Here is a 13,102-nt window from a genome sequence, read left to right on the forward strand (position 1 = left end):
CATTCTATTTATGTAATATTCTTGCTGTGTTTACATAAGAATCCTCTGCCTTTTATACTTTAGTTTAAATTGTATTTTATATATAATTGTTTTATTTCTGTCATATGCTTGCTGTGTGTGTTTAGATGTATATTTTGTAATAAACTGCAATATATTTAAACAGTAAGGCCTTTTTCTTTATTGATTTCTTGCATCATTTCAGAGAAAACTAGTACAAACTGTAAATTCTAATTACTTTCATTTGTAAAATATATTATAATAATTTGGTATTTTTTCTCAAGCAATGCAAAGTGCATTATTTATTACATACTACATGCATCCATTTAAAAACCTGTTTAGTGATGGGAAGTTCGGATCATTTTACTGACTCGAATCTTTGAGTCTTTTTTCAAGTCATTTCGTTCACTTGGTTCAATTTGCCAAAATGTTATTAAAATTTTACGAATTGCTTCCAAACACATCTACAACTAGCTCAAAAGGTTGATTGCATGACACATAAGTCATAAATAGAATACTATAAGAAAGAGAAAATAATAATTCAATGTTTCCCTGCTCTTTTGTCAATGAAAGCATTTTTGTCTCTTTGCTCAGCTCAACTCTTCATGTCTTCTAATGTCAGTGGTTCGGTTATGTTACACTGGCAGTCACATATAATCTTAACCAATGTACACAGTCTGAGCCGATAGAAGCCATCATAATTAGCTCACCTTTCAAGTCTTGAGTCGTTTGTTATTTACGTGACAGAATGACTCAAACCTGGGGACTCAAGAGATGAGCGGTTCAATTCTTTTTCCAGCTCTAAACGGATATAATTGGCCCGTGAGGAACGAGTGACTCAGACCCGATAGAGGACTCGTTCATGATTGACCCATTACAAAACCTGGGGTCCGTTCTTCGTACCTCGCTTAAATGATCTAAGATTATTTGGCAGATCCTGGATCTTTTAATCTTGATAACTGATCTCTCGCTAATTTGGTTCTTCAAACAAGTTCGCGAATCAGATTAGAATGTCTGGATAAACTGATCTAAGATCGCTGCGTGTGTTATGAAGGACAGATCTATCGATCCTCGAAATCATGATCAGCAATGCAACGATTGGCTGACGGCACAGCAGCGTAATGACATCATCTGATTAATATTCAATTATCCATGTGAGCAAAATTACATCAAATTAGCAGTAAACGGCTTGTTAAATATGACACGCAAGAACTTTCCACATTTGTTGTGAGCTGCAGGCTTTACACTTTCATTTGTCAAGACAAGAGTATTCATCATGTATTTCAATGCAAATCAATGTATTTAGTTCTACATTTAGAAAAGATTTTCTTTATTATTGTAGCCGTTTTTTAATCGGTGTAAAGAATAACTGGTTGTTTACAAAAGCGTTTTCATATTGGTAAAGGCGTCTGCAACTTTTGTGAAGCTTCAAATCACTATTAACTATCAAAACATGTTTATGACTGCTGACATGTATTATTGCTTTAAAAAAGTCACATATTGTGCATTTCTATTATACACAATTTGTACTAAAGCGATCAAAAAAGTTCATATCAATAAGTTTTCTCTTTGCACCAGGTGGCAGTCTTTGTACTTTCATTTCGAGAGTGCAGATTGTATAGCCTACGTTTTATTAATATGTATAACTTTATTTATTTTATTAATGACTATAACTTTATATATATAGTTAAAAAATATGTACCATTTTCCCAAGTGTATATAACTACTACTGTAAGAAAATATCAGAATTCGGAACATACTTTCTGTATTATCTTTGCTTGAACTGAGCCGATCTAATCCTGTTTATATGAATTGAACCTGCTCCCAATCAGGTTTGACCTAGCAGAACTGTTGCCATGACATCAATTCTCGGATCAGCTTTGAAGAACGAAACGATCCTGGATCGTGTCAAATCGTCAATATCCAAATCCAGCTAATTGAGTAATCCACGTACGAAGAACGGACCCCTGGTTAGAGATATCTGCTCCAGTCGGGAATTGAACCTTCAACCTTGTGATCTACCCAAAGTATTATTTATGGACATATTTCTTGAACTAGTACTGTTATATATGCATTGAGTAGTTTATAAATCCAAAATAAAACCTTAATATCACTTCTTTCTTTCTCAATTTCTCAAATTTTCTTCTTTTTCTCATATTTTTTTCTTCCCCTTCCAAAACAGACTATTGTTTCCCAGCTTACAACACGTGTACAAGGCATGAGGACATGGGAGTACAGGCAGTCTTGTAATCGTGGCTGAGTGGTTAAGGCGATCAACTAGAAATCCATTGGGGTCTCCTCCTGCAGGTTCAAGTCTTGCAGACTATACCCACATCCTGTTCCTTTTTAAAATTGCAACAGTCATCAATTGTTTGCATTTCCAGTGTTTCTGGGGAAAAGTGTTGTGCTGGGGTCTGTTCTTCGTACATGGATTACTCAGTTAGCTGGATTTGGATATTGACGATTTGACACGATCCAGGATCGTTTCGTTCTTCAAAGCTGATCCGAGAGTTGTTGTCATAGCAACAGTTCTGCTAGGTCAAACCTGATTGGGAGCAGGTTCAATTCATATAAACAGGATTAGATCGGCTCAGTTAAAGCAAAGATAATACAGAAAGTATGTTCTGAATTCTGATATTTTCTTACAGTAGTAGTTATATACACTTGGGAAAATGGTACATATTTGTTAACTATATATATAAAGTTACAGTCATTAATAAAATAAATAAAGTTATACATATTAATAAAACTTATGCAAGATGCACCCTCGAAATGAAAGTACAAAGACTGCCACCTGGTGGTGCAAAGAGAAAACTTATTGATGTGAACTTTTTAGATCGCTTTAGTACAAATTGTGTATAATAGAAATGCACTATATGTGACTTTTTTTAAAGCAATAATATATTTATGCAGTCATAAACATGTTTTGATAGTTAATATGCCAGTGATTTGATGCTTCACAAAAGTTGCAGACGCCTTTACCAATATGAAAATGCTTTTGTAAACAACCAGTTATTACACCGATTAAAAAACGGCTACTATAATAAAGAAAATCTTTTCTAAATGTAGCACTAAATACACTGATTTGCATTGAAATACATGATGAATACTCGTCTTGACAAATGAAAGTGTAAAGCCTGCAGCTCACAACAAATGTGGAAGGTTATTGCGTGTTATATTTAACAAACCGTTTACTGCTAATTTGATGTAATTTTGCTCACATGGATAATTGAATAATAATCAGATGATGTCATTACGCAGCTGTGCTGTCAGCCAATCGTTGCATTGCTGATCATGATTTCGAGGATTGATAGATCTGTCCTTCACAACACACGCAGCGATCTCAGATCAGTTTATCCAGACATTCTAATCTGATTCACGAACTTGTTTGAAGAACCAAATTAGCGAGAGATCAGTTATCAAGATTAACAGATCCAGGATCGGCAAAATCATCTTAGATCATTTAAGCGAGGTACGAAGAACGGACCCCTGGGGTCCGTTCTTCGTATGTGGATTACTCAGTTAGCTGGATTTGGATATTGATGATTTGACACGATCCCTGATCGTTTCGTTCTTCAAAGCTGATCCGAGAGTTGTTGTCATAGCAACAGTTCTGCTAGGTCAAACCTGATCGGGAGCAGGTTCAATTCATATAAACAGGATTAGATCGGCTTAGTTCAAGCAAAGATAATACAGAAAGTATGTTCCGAATTCTGATATTTTCTTACAGTAGTAGTTAAATACACTTGGGAAAATGGTACATATTTTTTAACTATATATATATATATATATATATATATATATATATATATATATATATATATATATATATATATATAAGTTATAGTCATTAATAAAATAAATAAAGTTATACATATTAAACATATGCAATCTGCACCCTCGAAATAAAAGTACAAAGACTGCCACCTGGTGGTGCAAAGAGAAAACTTATTGATATGAACTTTTTAGATCGCTTTAGTACAAAATGTGCATAATAGAAATGCACAATATGTGGCTTTTTTTAAAGCAATAATACATTTATGCAGTCATAAACATGTTTTGATAGTTAATATGCCAGTGATTTGATGCTTCACAAAAGTTGCAGACGCCTTAAAATGCTTTTGTAAACAACCAGTTATTCTTTACACCGATTAAAAAACGGCTACTATAATAAAGAAAATCTTTTCTAAATGTAGAACTAAATACATTGATTTGCATTGAAATACATGATGAATACACTTGACACATGAAAGTGTAAAGCCTGCAGCTCACAACAAATGTGGAAAGTTATTGCGTGTCATATTTCACAAACCGTTTACTGCTAATTTGATGTAATTTTGCTCACATGGATAATTGAATATTAATCAGATGATGTCATTACGCTGCAGTGCCGTCAGCCAATCGTTGCATTGCTGATCATGATTTCGAGAATCGATAGATATGTCCTTCAACACACGCAGCGATCTCAGATCAGTTCATCCAGACATTCTAATCTGATTCGCGAACTTGTTTGGAGAACCAAATTAGCCAGAGATCAGTTATCAAGATTAAAAGATCCAGGATCGGCAAAATCATCTTAGATCTTTTAAGTGAGGTACGAAGAACGGATCCCAGGTAGGAGAAGAAAAACAACAGCATGTGCTCACTGAACAGGAAGGACCATATCACATGGAGGAACATACCAAACAAGGACTGCAATGGCTGTCCCATAGCTCGCCGTGATTGAATAGTCGTTAGTATTTTGTGTTGTGGCCGCAGCAACCCTGGTTTGAATTCGGGTCACGGCAGGTTTTTCAAGGTGACATTGACGTTGCACTCTGTGTTGCCATCCTTAATCTTCAGCCTTCTTTTAGTGCAGGCTGTGCTAATGGCACATCCTGAATGTTTACGTTTCCTAAAGTGTGAAAGACTAGGGATTCGATATGAGCAATGGGACCTTTGATGCCAGCATGCTGTGAAGATAAACATTGATCAAGTCAGGCTTCTAAGGCATGGAAGGGATCTTTTCAATTGTTAAGTCTCCATTCTATGCCACAACAACAGAAAGACCTTCTGTAGTTGTCATTGATCTATTTAATGTCTCCTACATGACATGGAGTCCAAACTATTGTGTTGTACTGATGTCTACACCTACAACAACCATAAACCCAACCTCACAGTAAACTGTTGTGTTTTAGCAACATCTACACCAACCATACGGCTTAACCCAACCTCACAGTAAACTTTTGTGTACCATAAAGATCTGCACCGACCACAACCCTAAACCTTGCCTACTTGAAAACCTTTGCCATGGAACCCGGATAGCTCTGTCGGTAGAGAATCAGACTTTTAATCTGAGGGTCCAGGGTTCAAGTCCCTGTTTGGGCATGCAAGACTCTTTTTGTGGAGCCACAGCTTGTGCCGTTGAGCTATTGCTTGCTGAAAGTTTCATCTAGATGCACAACACGTGTACTAGGCATGAGGACATGGATGTACAGGCAGTCTTGTAGTCGTGGCTGAGTGGTTAAGGCGATGGACTCGAAATCCATTGGGGTTTCCCCACGCATGTTCAAATCCTGTCGACTACGTCCAGGCAGTACGCAGGACTTAGTTTGCAACCGTCTATGATTGTTTGCAACTCCATTGTTTCTTGGGGAAAAGGGCAGTGCTGGAAGGGAAAAGCAACAAAAATAAAACGGCAGCGCATGCTATCTAACTGCCCTGGGGGCCTTCCATTTTTAAAGACATATGACAGAGACTGAAGGTCCAGTGGTTTTCCTGTAGCTCGCTGTGATTGTATAGTGGTTAGTACTCTTTGTTGTGGCTGCAGCAACCCCATTTCAAAACTGGGTTACGGCAGGTTTTTCAAGGTGACATTGGCATTGCACTATGTGTTGCCATGCGTAATCTCCAGCCTCCTTTTAGTGCAGGCTGTGCTAATGTTACGTCCTGAATGTTAGAGGAGCGGCGTCACACCGCCCTGTAGTGTTCGCTCAAAAAATTAAATGCGGCCATACGTACCTCCGGCCACGTAAACCCCGTTCTCCAGAAACGTCCGTGTATATATGTGTATATATATAAAAGAAAAGAACAATTTAGTTTTTATAAGGAACTCAGTTTCAATCAATTTTAAGTATTTTTTATTTTCAGAAAGATGAGTGTCCACCTTATCTTCTGACAGCACAGATCTGGTTGATTTGACCGTCACCTGCCATTTTAGTGGATCTGAAAGCAGGAATTATCTGACTGAAATGGGCTTATGAAGGAATAATGTAACGGGGTTCTATTACATTTAACATTTTCTTAAAACCCGAATTTTCCACTACTGATTAAGATCCCTCATATGCACAGCTATAAATGTACCGATCGCCTCGGTGATTTGTTTTGCCCTGTTCGAATCTGTAGGAATTGCCTGTCTGAATGCTGTTACAGTTCCAGTTACTGATTTCGTGATGTCAGTGCAAATGAAACGATATGCTTAAATATTAATGCTAAAATAGCTTCCTGTCTTAGCAGATGTCATTGTTTTTTTCCAACACTCTCTTGTTGGTGGTGATGATGCGCGATGTATCTGAAGAGTGGTGGGGGCGTGTGTGTGTGTGACATATCTGAAGAGCGGTGGAGGCATGTGCGTGCGATGTACCTGAGGGGCGGGGGTGAGTTGTGCCCAACGTATCTGAAGAGCTGGGAGGGATGCAGTGGAGAGGGGTATACATCGCATTTAAGCAACGGGGGGAGATGCGCGATTTCCGGAAGATTATCATTTGTTTGCGAGCATCCGGGAGTCTCTATGCATTTGCGGGAGACTCCTGAAGCTTCCAGGAGACTTGGGATGTCTGGGATTACTTTAATGTTACTAGCCATTTTGCAAGCTAGTGTAGCGCTTGCCTGACTGGATAGTGTTTGGAGGTTGGCGGATGTGGTGATATGTGAACAGGTTATTGAGATTGGCTGTTTTTTATCGGGTCCAGGGTTACTGGGGCAACGAGGGCGGAGCCAGCACAAGCAGGCTGACACAGAAGGCAGCAAGATTGCTAATGAGTGCATGCTTTAATAAAGTAATATTTTGAGTTCAAAAGCCATGGTCTACTGTTTAACATGACAGCGGGGAAGGCAGCATGTTGTCTGCCACGTCATTTTTGAAGCCATGTTGAGTGTTGTTGCACTGAAAACATTGAATTTTGTACTTATTCTTTTTTATCTTTTTAGATGTTAGTCTGAATTGAATCGTTCGGTTTGTAATGCATACCGAACCGAAAGTCTCGTACCGAACGGTTCAATATGAATACGTGTATTGTTACACACTTTTAATATATATATATATATATATATATATATATATATATATATATATATATATATGTTGTAAAATGAGGTCATATTTTCTCAGGCCATCAATTGCACTTCCGCTTCTTATGCCATTGTCCAGCACTGCCACAAGTGCAATAACAGAGACACCATCACCTGCTCGCAGTCCCAGGAAGTTGTCTCTGTCTCTTGCTCCCTCTCCTGTGCACTGCGCACTGACCTGAAGCTGTGGTATAATCCACCAGAGCCAGCACTCATTTATCATCAGTCTCTCACTCCAGAGCATTTTTTCAAACACAAACTCCTATTGTAAATGCCTTACCATCTTTGGAAGGTCAGACTGTCCTGCCCTGTGTGTGAAAAACAGCTCACATGTTATGGCATCCACAAGAGAGCCCGCCAGGTGTTGGATGTCGATAGGTACTACCTGATGATTACTGAGACTCTCTGGTGCAATTCAACTGGTTGTAAAACAGCTTACATATTCAGTAGCAAGACCAACTTGGACCAGCTGGACTTAGCACACAGAATGGAGTTCTGACTGATCCTGACAAGAAGGTAAATATACACAGATAATTTAGCCTTTGTCGCAATTGTTTGTCATTCAGGCATACCATAAATTAGTTTGTTTTAATGTCTGCCATTATTTGATCTGTTTTTCACATCGTTTCTTAATACAGATATGCCTGTGACATGCAAGTGATCCGTTTTCTAAGGAAGAGAACCTTGGGTAATAGCCCCAGCCACTTGGTCAAGCAGTTGAGGGAGAATCACAGTAAGGAGTGGCTTAAGCGTGTTTGTCGCTACCTTGCTGCATGCTCAGACTTTGTTGTCTAGCCAAGCCTGTTCACTGTCAAGTTTCATGACCCCCCTGAGCCATTGGCTATTCCTTCTCACCGATGGATGCTGGCAGTTTATGGCATAGACATCTTAAGCAGAATGGATCACATAAAAGCCAGCATAACATCTACTTTTGGCAATATATTAAAAATAGATTACACAAAAAAGGTCAATATTTTGTATTACTACATCACAAAAAAGTCTACTAAAAAATAAAAAGTCTGAATAAGTACTTTTATCAGTAAGCAGCAGTAAAACTGCTAAAAAAAAAAAAGTTAATTTGGCCTTTATGTACTCATTGTTTTTTCTGTGTGATAACAGATCACCAAAAAGCTATCAGGCCTTGCCAAGGGGACTGCCTTATGGCTTACATCTGTAAGCAATGAGGTGGGCCAAATCCTCATCAGTGTCACCTTGAATATTTTTTGGAGTTCATAAATTTAAAAAAAGCTTAACCTCAACTACATAGGGAAACATAAAAATTAAAGAAACGTTTATATATGCACATGTATTTAAGTTTTGTATTATCTCCTGAATTTTTGGTTGACAAAGTGTAACTGCAGTGTAATGTGCTGAAAAATCTTAAATGTTACCAAAAAATAAAACTAATACAATATTGAACTGTTTGTTTATGGTGTGTTGGATGATTTTAAAAGAAATTAAAAAATACATTAAAAAATAACCTATTTATAAAATCAAATTAATCTATTATTTAAGTAAAAATAACCAATTTTTGGGTAGGAAAAACAACCCAATTGTGGGGTTAAAAATAATAACCAAATTACTTGGGTTAATTTAACCCCTGATGTGTTCTGTCACATATTTACCCAACAGTATGGTTAAAAACAACCCAGTTTGGGTAGTTTTTTTAACCCTGTGTTTTTTAGTGTGTGGTATTTATGTTCACCTCACGATGAGCTGAGAGGTGTAGAAGAAGGTCAAACAAACTTTTTTACCGTGATGGATGTGAGAACGAGTTCATATTTGTTTTGATGTTTATAATTTTAATTTTGACAAAATGGACAATAAATGAATTGGAATATCCAACTTTATTTGCAAAAGGTATCAACATTTCATTTTATTATTAACCTGTTCAAGCAACAAACGCATCAGAACCAATGACCAAAATATATGCACCTACATATTTTATTCATATATTTTTATATATAAACAAAAAATAGCATTTGCTGAGATGAATTAAATATATATGACGATACAAGATCTATGAAAAGTCTAGCATTTATTTGATTTTTCTGTTATGTTACTGAACATGAGCATACATGACTTGAGACATGACGATTCAGCTACTTGGACTGAAATCAGAGTAATTATTTTAAATTTCATTTAATTTAAAGTATGTATCATTGTGTTCTGTGGTGGTGGGGATAGGATAGTCCTATCAGACAAGCTTTAAGGGATTTTTTATTGCATTTTTAAATATTCTGTACCATATTATGCCTCGGGGACTCAAATGACACCAGATAGTAGGAATGACCCAGTTGGGTTTAGGCATTGGGTAGGATTAGGAATGTAGAATGAGATTACACTTCATAAGCGCTAATCAACTGTTAAAGTCTTTTTTTGAATTTGAATTTAGAATTGGCAGGTAATAAGCCAATATTTAATAGTGAATTGTTACTTAAACTAAAGTGTCAAATGAATTGAGAAGGAGCCATAATGGACACTATTTGAGTTCATCTGTCTGACTGATGTTCTGCTGCATTTTCCAGTGTTTTATCACTAATAAAGAGCGGGACATTGAGGTGCTGTCGTGTGTCATTAAAGTTGAGTTTTCATCTGTTTTCTGCTAAAGGAAGTGCTGAGAAACATGAAGAAACCTGTTGAGGAATGCACAACACTTACAAAACAGGTTTATTTAAAGAACTGCCTCCTTCACTTGATCCTGAAGCAGTGAAACTGCACACTTATGAAGACACAAACATCACAGTAAGTATAGAGTATATTTAGTGAAATCAGCTGGAGAAAGTCTTTTATTGAGTGCAGCTTAATATGAGCTGCTGTGAATGATATCAGGATCATTAGTGAGGGTTTGCTGCACTATTATTCATCAAACATAATCAGTCCTCTCTGATTCCACATCCTCTGAGCTGTAAATATTGCAGTGTGTTTACATGATCTCCAGATCTGTTTGTCATTAGCTCTGCTGCTACAGACACATGATAACCCTTACTGTACACTGTGCTGTTATGATCAAATACAGCAGACCATCAGAACAGTGTTTTGGTTTGTACAGAGCTTTTATTTCCAAGTCATTGGTTGATGCTTGAAAAGATATTGGTGTGGGTGTTAGATTGCCTGGTTTGTTTTATATATTAAACTGTACCTTTTCCAGAATCTGCTAATTATACCTCAGATCAGCGCACAAGCTTTATTTGAATTACACACTACCACACAACTCCTCTGAGTAACATTTCCTCAGCCCAGAGTCTGTCTGCTCCCTCTCTACATTGAGTTAATCAGACAATTAAATGATGATCGAGCTCTGATGATGAAGACCTGCTGTTGACAAGCAGAATCACTGAAGACAAACACAAACACTTCAACAGACTCCAGTCACAGGCTGAGGCCCCGTTTACACTAGTGAGTTTTAGTTTGAAAACGCATAAGTTTTGCTACGGTTACGCCATCCGTCCACACTACGCCGGAGTTCTCGAGCGCCGAAAACGGAGCTTTTTGAAAACGCTGGAGAGGCTGTTTTCATTCTAAAACGCTGCTGCTCCGTCTCAGTGTGGATGGGGAAAGACGGAGACATCTGAAAACGGAGGCGGGGCTGCAAACGTTCGCCTATCTGATTGGGGCTTTTCCTGAATATTAAGTAGCCCACACACAGTTCAGTCTCGCATCCTCTTCTTGTAAGTTAAGACTTCGCAAGTTTTGATCAAGGCTGCAGTCTCCCCCTTCTCAGTTTGATATGGAAAACATACCGAGGACACGGGTAAATCTTTAAAGGGAACAGTGTACTTTATAACTTCATTCACATCACCTTGGCTACGTTGTTTCACTTTCTCAACAATAAAACGTAAACATGATTTAAGGAACTGCCTATTTTCTTTTTAATATTAGCAACTTAACAGACAGCAGAAATGTTGAGGCGTCGTGCTGCATATATGAGCGTCATCTTCACTGTGTGGATATTTATAACAAAACGGAGCCGATAACAACTGCCTCCTTTCAATTTCAGTGTAAATACGAAACACACCCTCTCCTCTGCTGAATATCAGTTTTAATAATCGATAATTATAAAAGTATAACATACAATAAGTTTATACATTGTAGGAAATAAAGGCAAGCGATCAGTCAATGTACCTGGATTAATCATTAACTTATCTTTGCGCTTAACCAAAACATGTTACCCGTGAACAAGTAACTTAATAGATTCCAATGACCAACGTCAGGGAATTGGCCTATGTCGTTAGATAAAGACAACAACATGAATGAAATATCACGTTTAGCAAATATAGTGAGATTAGATCCAGCGGGAGATGCTTGATGAGCAGTCCGACAAGCAGAGCTCTCATCTGGGTTAAAAAGCTGGAGCGCTTGCCCGAGAGTGTGTGTGTGGTCACGTGATGTGCGTTTTCAGCGTTTTGGTGTGGACGGAGAGCTGTTCAGAAACGCTGGGTAAAACGCGAGTGTGGACGCGGATCGTTTTCATTCTACAACGCCGTTTTAAAACTAAAACGCACTAGTGTAAACGGGGCCTGAGATGAAATCAGCTGAAATAAGCTCAAAAGCTGAGCAACATGTCTGCCATCCTGCAGTGATGAAGCTGTGTCTGGCTCTGCTGAAGTGTTACAGAGATCAATACTGTCTGAAACGTATTCAAAATACAGCTTATTGAAGCCTTTTGAACAGCTTCATCATTGTTGTTGTGCTACTTTTACTCTTTTAAACTCTACACACTTCCCATCAGGGACAATATAAAACACACAACTTAACTGGGGCTAACATTCATTCATTGTTACTTGTGTTACTGAGATTATAATAAGTACAATATATAGCACATTTGGAAAAGTGACCTGTTATATCACAGCGACTGCTTTACTTTTGTACTGTCAACACTGCTATTACCAGCTGAGCAAAGTCTCCATTTCTATCTTCTATTCTTATCTACTTGTGTGCCTGTGTTTTTCATCTGACTGGTTATTTTTTCATGTCTCAAACAGGTTTTGACGTGTTTTCCAGAGGTGAAAGAATTTTCTGATGTTGTTCAGCTCAACAGTTCAGCGGAGGAACAGAAAGATCTGCAGGCATTATCTGAGGTGAGAGTTTGCTCTTTCTGTGCTTTATATCATCTATGAGTGTTGTCTGATTATCCGTGGATCATCTCTTTGTGTTTCTGAGACTACTGCTGAGATAAAGACATTCTGAGGATTTCATTTACACCTTTTAATGTCGAGTGTGTTTCTGGAAGAGCATCACAGAAAGCAAAAACCTTCTTATTCTGATACTGAGATCTGTGTTTATGAGTGATCTGTGAGTTTATGAGTGTTTATTAAGCTCAGCACAGCAGACATTTCTTTAGTTATATCATTTTAGTCGTTTGATATGCAGTGACACACAATCAAATAATTTGTTGAACAGGTCAGCCACTTTTGACGTGATTTTGAGCACTGAAACTTCTCAAACGTACAGGCAAATGGGCCTGACACGGTTCAGATAGCATAGTGTGAGTGCGCCCTTACAGAAGCTACAGAATGCAAAAAACTCGCACTGCAATAACAGTATTCATGAATGCATTTAGTTTATTTTACAGTGGAGTTTTGATACATGAGCTGAAAACCCTGAAGAGTTTCAGCAGTCAGACCGGTTTCATTTGTTTGCCTGAAGTGTTTCTGCTTTAACTGATTCTGATGATAAACAACTGCTGTGGCTACAACTGTCAACTGTTTTACATTATTTATACACTTTTTTGTTTCTAAATACTATTACAGTTTTTTTGGATTGCTTAAGCACG

At 37.7% G+C, this 13,102-nt stretch overlaps 2 protein-coding genes, 1 long non-coding RNA gene and 1 other non-coding gene across 4 annotated transcripts in view; all 4 read left to right on the forward strand.

The window, feature by feature from the left end:
• Window positions 1-13,102, forward strand: part of LOC796311 (zinc finger MYM-type protein 1) — an 854,498-nt gene that overhangs the window by 111,322 nt on the left and 730,074 nt on the right. The gene's annotated exons all lie outside the window — the stretch shown is intronic.
• Window positions 1-13,102, forward strand: part of LOC141381679 (uncharacterized) — a 136,159-nt gene that overhangs the window by 108,221 nt on the left and 14,836 nt on the right. The window lies entirely within an intron of this gene.
• trnas-cga (transfer RNA serine (anticodon CGA)) lies at window positions 5,483-5,564 on the forward strand. The gene has a single exon. It is a non-coding gene; the product is annotated as a tRNA-Ser (tRNA).
• Window positions 12,366-13,102, forward strand: part of LOC147844968 (uncharacterized) — a 48,658-nt gene continuing 47,921 nt past the window's right edge. Inside the window, exon 1 of the mRNA XM_087249192.2 lies at window positions 12,366-12,407. The gene's annotated coding sequence lies outside the window, so the exon portion shown is untranslated. The remainder of the gene's footprint in view (window positions 12,408-13,102) is intronic.

This window comes from Danio rerio, chromosome 4, assembly GCF_052040795.2.
Source record: "Danio rerio strain M-AB ecotype USA chromosome 4, GRCz13ab, whole genome shotgun sequence".
In the NCBI taxonomy this organism is placed as follows: domain Eukaryota; kingdom Metazoa; phylum Chordata; class Actinopteri; order Cypriniformes; family Danionidae; genus Danio; species Danio rerio.